The sequence below is a fragment of the Psammomys obesus genome, unplaced genomic scaffold, assembly GCF_907164565.1.
Source record: "Psammomys obesus unplaced genomic scaffold, mPsaObe1.curated_primary_1811, whole genome shotgun sequence".
Taxonomy (NCBI): Eukaryota; Metazoa; Chordata; class Mammalia; order Rodentia; family Muridae; genus Psammomys; species Psammomys obesus.
Genome location: NW_026592890.1, coordinates 30,542,215 through 30,550,556, shown reverse-complemented (window position 1 = coordinate 30,550,556; position 8,342 = coordinate 30,542,215). Strand labels below are relative to the sequence as shown.

General features: G+C 39.3%; 1 pseudogene; it reads right to left on the bottom strand.

The window, feature by feature from the left end:
- Positions 1-4,890: 4,890 nt before the first annotated feature.
- On the bottom strand, positions 4,891-6,017 carry LOC129683316 (calcium-binding protein 39-like; annotated as a pseudogene).
- Between the last annotated feature and the right edge of the window lie 2,325 nt (positions 6,018-8,342).

Below are 8,342 nucleotides of genomic sequence, written 5' to 3'. Positions count from 1 at the left end.
AAAAAAAAAAAAAAAAAAAAAAAAAAAAAAAAAAAGAAAAGAAAAGAAATGACTACCTAGTGAATTCTTGTTAATTCTACTAAATCGCCCCTTCCTTTTTTAAGTGACCAGATACGACTTCAGTAACAGTGTATTCATTTTTTTCTCTGCTTCTGTGAGGTTTCTTCTCTTGGGTTTAGAAACCAGCTTGCTTCCTTCCTTCCTTCCTTCCTTCCTTCCTTCCTTCCTTCCTTCCTTCCTTCCTTTCTATTTCCCCTCCACTTGTCCATCTTCAGCCTTTCTGTGTTCACTGCCCTTTCTGCTGACTCAAGCTAAATGCGCTTAGTATAAACTACTTGCTGAAGTGTAAATGCTTTAGGGAAAAAAGTTAAGTCTCAGAGAAACATGTTATACTCTTGCAAGTTCTTCATTACTCTCTTTTTACAGTTAACTAGTTCTGTGTGGCTGTTTTTGTCTTTATTGTTTTTTTGTTTTGTTTTGTTTTAATTCATTCACTATAGACAAGTCAGGAAAAGAGAATTGTCCTTCTCTTGACATCCATTTATATTAGGCAAAGGCATTCCTTCCACATTATTGTTTGAATAAAATATTTTAAGATGTATTCTTTTGTTGTCCTTATTTTATTCTTGACTCTAGACTAATAGACACCAACCAATATAACAGGCTGAAGGTCCATGATTTCTATTCTTACATTATTCACTCAGTTAAATTTAAATCTGTGACCAATCTGGGTCTGAGCCTCTGCTTCAATCCTTGCAAAGAGATTTCCTCCTCAAGTCAAAATTACTCCGTTTGTAAACTGCCTTATCATAAGGCTGAGTGTTACCTCATGCCTGGGTCATTGGCAAGGCAGCATCCTTTTTGACTGCTGGAGCCATGTTTGCCTGGAGATGTCTGAGTTTACCTTCTCCATTTCTAAGCATGTGGTCCTGGCCAGACACATATTGCATCCCCAACTCCCACATGGTCCTACCCCATGGGTTTTCTAGCCTTTCTCACTAGGGCCTGACTTTGCCATCCCCGATCTATTACTCTCCCATCAGCCTGTTCTGAGGCTGCTAATTCAGCCCCTCCAGTTTTCAAGCTTTGTCTTCATCATGACAAAATTGAGGCAGTCACTTACACCCACAGTCATATCAGTTCCACTCCATGCCGAGCCAGTGTGTGACTTTTAAAGAGAGTTCTCCTCCAGCTACACATTTCCTCAACACTTCTGACAAATGTTTAAGTGTGTCAGACAAGTCCATGAGTCTCTTACTTTGTCCTCACAAGCACTGGTGTCAGCACTGTGCCATCTAACTGGTGAATTATAGCAGGAGGAAAATAGTAGCCATTTGTCTGTAATAGCCTTGCATTGCTGGGGTCTGTTGGACCAGAAACAAGATCAAGGAAAACAAAATGAAGAACAGCCAGTCAGAAAGTGGAAGTGCTCAAACCCTAGTGATTCTGTTTACTGACTTCTACCCACTAAGCCACTTGACACCTATCAATTTTTCATATACAGAAAACCCTACTGGCATGTTAGTGTTCAGTTCAGGGCGAAGCAATTCTCCACTCATTCACAATTAACTCTTCAAATGGATGGTTTTCCATCACTTGTAGTTTATTCTGAGCCCCTAAACATGTCCCAACTTTTAGTGACAAAAGTCATCATTGATATTTGCTGAGCAAAGGAGTGAAATTAGCTGTATCCTTTTCCTTGGGCTTACTGGTACCAAGAACTTAAAATATTTCATATTTTTCTTGAACATGGTTTCTGGGAACTGTAAAAACTTATATACATCAGTAAGGAATTTAGAAAATTAATGCTGATTGAGGCCAAGGTTTCTATTAGTAACTATTTTTATAAAGCCACTTAGAAAGTAGTGAGTATTCACTTTAACATCTCAATGAAGTGTGCTTACGGGAGGATACATTCAGAAGGCTCACAGGCCAGGCTCATGCTCAGGGTGCTGGCTGCCCAACGTTCAGGTGCTGTTGTGGACTATTCATGAAACAGTTCAACTTCTGTCTTCAGATTCTGCCACTTACTGAATTTATTTTCAGGCTTCCTTTTGATTATCCTTTTTCAAGGAATGGAATTTACTATGTCTCTCTCTCTCTCTCTCTCTCTCTCTCTGTGTGTGTGTGTTGTTGTTGTTGTTTTTCGAGGCAGAGTGTCTCTGTGTAGCCCTGACTCTTTTGTAGACCTCAAACTCAGAGATCCTCCTGACTCTGCCTGATAAAGTTTTTAAATGTCAGGTATGGAGAGTGGATAGATGAGATGGGTCAGAGGTTATGGAGAGTCACAGCTATGTAACATAAGCTTTAACATTGGCCACACATTAGAAAGAACTACCTGGTGCCTTCACAAACTTCATCCTCAAAAGACTTCACCTAGAATTTCAAAGGGCAGGACTGAGCACTGGCATGATGTGGGCACCCTCTGGTGATCCCACTATGTAGCCAGACAATTCCATTATAGATTACAAATTAGAAATCTATAATGCCAGAGCATTATAGAGCAACTTTGCCAAACATGGGCCACGTTGGAGAGCACTCAGAGCATCTAATGCCCAGACTGTAGTCAATCAAATTATACTGTTTGAGGTATCCAAGGTCTCATGGTCCCAAAGGCCAGAAAGTTTGGGGAGCATCCTTCTGCTGGACTGTTGTGATCATGAACTAAATATAGCATTTACTTGAATATGCTTCTTTGCAGGTTTTGTTCTGGTTTAATAATTACAGAAATATTGTGAAAGTTTACATTTTCAGATATATTTCTTTAAAATACTTTTTATTGGATGTAAAATTGGGTGGGGGGGAAACTACTTGATTTCAGTATAGGCTGAAGCAGTCAGTTTGAATTCACATTGAAGTTATTGTTTCATTTCATGCTGCCCACATGTGATAAATAACAATCTCTATCCAAATATTAACATCCAGGCAATTTGGAGGCTTTATCAAGTGTTTACTATTTTATTTATTTACACATCAATGCTCTGCATTTTCTGCCTTTAGAAAAGAAGATTAATGTGACATAATCTCCTATGTAGAGAAGATTAATCAGTGATTTGTTATGTATAACATATAGACTATGTACAATGTAAAATGTTTTCTGCTCAACCATGACATATATAACAACTGTAATGAAGTAGAAATAGATTGTAGGCTACAACAATCTTAAAGTGTGATTTTCAGTGAAACCCCTTAATGTCAATTTGCTTGAATCAGACAAATTTCTATGATGTTTGGGAGGAAAGTAAAGTCTATCTTTTCTATGATGACTGCTGTTGTTTTGGTCCCTTTCTTTTTTCTTGCTTTTCTTTTCTTTTTTTCTTTTCTTTTCTTTTCTCTTCTTTTCTCTTCTTTTCTTTTCATCCTCCCCAAATTTAGGGTTGATCAGTTTCAAGAAAGACAGGATAGTTGATTGGTCAGGAACTGTTGTGTAAACAAGTCCTGATCTGACTCTTTCAGCCATCAACAGAGCACCTACTCACAGGAGAAAAAGCCCTCCCAGCCATGATATTAAGCTGACAGGCTTTGTTGTTGTTGTTGTTTCTCCAAAATTTTATTGTAGTTTAAATTACAGGGCCAGCCAGATATTCTGATAAGAAAATTCACTTTTCTTCAGGAGAAAGGAAACACTTCCATGTCATTAACAACTGTATACATCGCTCACTTTTTTTTTATTTTGTACTCACCATGAACTTTTTATTTATTTTTTAAAGGATTTTATAAATTAATTACAGTTTATTCACTTTGTATCCCAGCTGTAGCCCCCTCTGTCATCCTCTCCCCAATTCCACCCTCCCTCCCTCAATCCTCCCATGACCCTTCCCCAAGTCCACTGATAGGGGAAGTCCTCCTCCCCTTCCATCAGACCCTTGTCTATCAAGTCTCATCAGGACTGGCTGCATTGTCTTCCTCTGTAGCCTGGTAAGGCTGCTCTCCCCTCAGGGGGAGGTGTTATCTCCCACTTTTCTTAAGGGTTAAAAAAAAAAACAAAAGCAAAAACAAAACACATTAAGTAACTGCCATAAGTAAAATTAACCCTTTATATCACCAAATGAACCACACCCAGGACAATCATTCTGATAATTGGAACCTAGAAATGATCACAAATCAAATGCAATGTTTTGATTTCAAATGTTTTCACATTGTTCTGTTTAAAAACAACCCAGGAAGTCTTCTCTACCTTCAGCTTCCAGTTCATCAGTGCCACATTTCTTTGACCCATCACACCCCATCTTTAACACCATCATGACTCTAGCACTACTCTGTTTGCCCAAGTGGAAGCTATTTTGCTGTCACAAATTCTAAAAGCTAGCTTGGCAAGGAGACACTCCTTCCACTTGGTGTAATGGCCACTTTCACACCAAATCCTGACACAGCACAGAGTGGCAAGGACTAGGTCCCTTAGCTTGGCTGAGTCTGGCCCCTACTCAGTTGAAGATTTCCTTGTCCAGGAGATTGACTGCTTCCCCAATTTCTACACGAATATTCTCTATCTCGCTCTCCTCTCTTACACACACACACACACACACACACACACACACACACACACACACACACACACCCTGGTGAAGAAAGCCTTGGAAACCCTTTATTGTAGAGTGCCATTTAATTGAAATAGAACAGACCTATATTTTCTGGAGTGGTTTTTCTGACTTGAAGAAAACTTTAAAACATCATCTAGGAGGCTCTTTTTCCTGGCCAATGAATAATTCAGTTAGTAAGAGAAGCTAAGAAAGAATAATTATGTCAGCTACAGTGATGCTGAATTGGATTGGGCAAACTCTGATTTTAAGTTGTTAGTTGTGATCTGCGTGTCACTGAGACGAGCAGACACCATTCTAGTAACTTTACCGTAGCTGCAGTCTAGGAGACATTGTTCTGTTGTGGTCACAGTTACAGAAAGGGGCGTCTATCTAACAGTAGCTCACTGAGAAGCTTCAGTGACTGTCTCTTTGTCACATAATTTTCTGAACGGAGTAGCTTCTCATATTCACTGAAAAATCTATCATAATGCTGCTCCAAAATTTTGCACTGAGCAATTTATGTCTTGTAAGTAAATCCTTGAACATAGCAAATGCATCTGAAGCTATGTCAGATTTTGACATTTCAACATATCTGAAGAAATCATAAAACTGTTCTGACCACAAAATGAGTTTTGCAAGTGGTTCATGTCTGATGCATTCTCTTAACATTATTTCACAATTAAGAACTATTTCTGGAGAATCATACCCTTTCAGTAACATGAACAAAATACTCTGTTGGGTGCAGATGTATTCAACAGTAGGGGTTCTTTTACCAATCTGTCTTCTGAGAATATTGTTGAAAATTTGAGTCTTTTTTGTGAAAGTCAATGAGCTGTAAGTCAGCTACCAGGGTGTTTAGGAGCCTACCATTGTGCAGGTCCTGGACCAGCTGAGCTACAGCTTCTGTCTGAGGCTCTATTTCATTCGTGCTGTACAGAATTTCTTTCATGGCAACCAAATTTTTGGAAACTTCTTCTATAGCCTTCTCTGCCTTTTTTCAGAAATGTCCTGATTTTCCAAAACAGCCATGTACTCCTTCAAGTTCTTCAAATATCTGGCACAAATTTATGAGACTTGCCAAATGTGAATGAAGCTGACAGGCTTCTGTGTCAGATCTTGAAAGTAAGGATGAAGCTAGCCACCTTCGAAAGTTTTGTTTTTGTTTTTTTGTTTTTGTTTTGGTTTGGTTTTTTCTCATTGCCTGGTCATGGTCCCTGTCCTTATCTGTCTGTCTATTAGGGAATCTGTTTGACAGCTAATCCCTCATTTGGAAAAAATAAAGCAAAATTTTAGGAGATAGGGCCACCATAATGGAGGCTGAGAAGTCTGTATTCAAGGGTCTAACCATTTCTGTTTCTGGGGAAGGTTCTTTGTCACAGGCAGACAGTGGGCTCCTCTCACGGCCTCTGCATGGGAGATTCTCCATCCTTCTCTGTGTATCTCAGAAGACTTGTTTGGTTTCAGACATCCCTCAGTCCCTTACCTGCTGCAGGGCATGGCTAGCATAACCCTCCTTCTACCCAGAACTTTTCAGCCCAGGGGCTGAAGATTTAACACCTAGGGACTGGAGAGATGCTCAGTGGTTAAGAGCACTGGCTGTTCTTCCAGAGGACCCAGGTTCAGTTCCTAGCACCCACATAATGGCTCATAATCATCTGTAAGTCCGGTTCTAGCTGATATTACACCCTCATCTCATGTACTAGAGCATACATATAGCACATAGACATGCATGCAGGCAAAACATCCATACATTTATAATTTTTTTTCATTAAAAAAACATTTAAAACCTAGATGAGATGTCCTGTCTTACTCAGTCCACACAGCTATTCTATCACAGAGATCATGTGTTTACAAGATAGATGAAAATTTCACCATTGTCAGTGTGGTAAGACACAGGGCCTTCACCACAGCCTATACCATCAGCTCATTAATATGAGCCTATCTGATTGGTGGGAGGTCAGCATCTCTGAGTTTTAGCCATAAGCCATGATACATGGCTTGAGTGCATGCATGTATGTGTGTATATGCACACATATGTGAATGGATGGATGGACACAAGAAAGAATGAATGCATAAATATAAAAGTTGACATCTCCTGCCTCTGGAAAAGAAAGCATGTCTCCCCAACTACATTTGCAGGCCATGCCCACAGTATCTTATTGCCAACTCATCTTGGATTTTTAGAAGAGCTTTTCTTTCCATTTATAAAACAAAACAAAACAAAACAAACAAACAAACAAAAAAACAAACAGCACTGGGGTATGCATGGCAGCTTGGGCTGCAGGCTTCTATTTAATTTTTATTCATTCCTTTTGAAAGAATGAATATCAATGGAACAAACAGTACCCACAAGTGATGTGGGAAAGAAAGCCACAGGGAGAACTTGTTGCTGCACTAGAAACAGGTGGCCTCTGAAGACAGTCAAAGATGCTGTGTCACTGTCAAGATTCAACAAGACAGGAAGTGGGGAAACTGGAAAGCATTCTTATGACCTGATCCTATGACATTTTGATTATAGATGTATTCACTTAATCATATTTTCCTCATTCTGGTTTATCAGTAACTTGAATTAATTTAATTACTCTCTGTAAATTCTTCCAACAGCTCAGCTTTACCCTAAGGAATACAGAAGAAAATGTATCAAAAGTAGGAAAGCTATCAGTGATGCATTTCTCTCCTTACTCACTGACTCTTCTCTCTCTCTCTCTCTCTCTCTCTCTCTCTCTCTCTCTCTCACACACACACACACACACACACACACACACACACAAGCAGAGAGGGGGCAGGGGGCGGTGATTTTAATACATCTTCAGACACGTGTGCGCAGGGTTCTTAACAAGCTTTAACTCATTAGAAAAAGTGGGTTTCTGGAATGCACCATGAAGTGCAGCTGATGGAAGTGTCCTTTAAATAATTTGTTACCAGTGTTGTTGGTAACATCTAAATTCTCAGTTGTTAGACTGGGAAGATAAGTCAGTCAGTAAAGTGCTTAGCACAAGGACGAAAAGAATCTCCAGAGTTGACATAAATAAACAGGGCATGGCAGCACACTGTTGGAATCTCAGCACTGGGGAGATAGACAGGAGGTTCTGCAATTGGGGTGGGTGTTGCTAACCATCCATTCCAGCCTACTTTGTGAGTTGCAGCGTATTGAGAGACTCTATTTCAAAAAAAGAGGTAGATTCAAAGTTGTCCTTTGGATTCCATACATATGAAATTCCATACACACGGATTCTACACACACACTCACACATACACACACACACACACACACAGGACAAGAAAACAAAAAAAATGACTTGTTTTATTAAACAATGATGGAGAATTTAAAATATTTTTTGCTTCAAAATGGTCTGAAATAAGCAAAACTGTGTTGGTGCCATTTAAAATAAACAAATAAACAAATAAATAAATAGATAGATAGATAGATAGATAGATAAATAGATAAATAAAACAAAAACAAAATAATAACTTGTTTTTACAGCTTCTGAAGCCAGGGTGTGGGAGTGGTTTGATCATTTTGAAGAATGAAGGAAGGAGAAAGGAGAAGCAGCGCAGCATTGCTCTCTGGCTGCCAGAGCAAATAGTGTGGTAGTAAACAGGAGGGAATTAGTGAATTTCCTAAGTTCACACTGTTCAATTAAGTAGAATTATTTTTAAATCTTGCTTTGGAAAGACATTCCTGGTGGAGTCAAAACTGGTAATTAATATGAGGTGGTGAAAGGGGGAGGCATCTGCTGAAGCACTTGAACGTGGCTCTGTGGTGAAAAATTTGAACACGCTTGCTGTGCAATCAGAACCTGGTGAGCAGAAGCTTGCAGG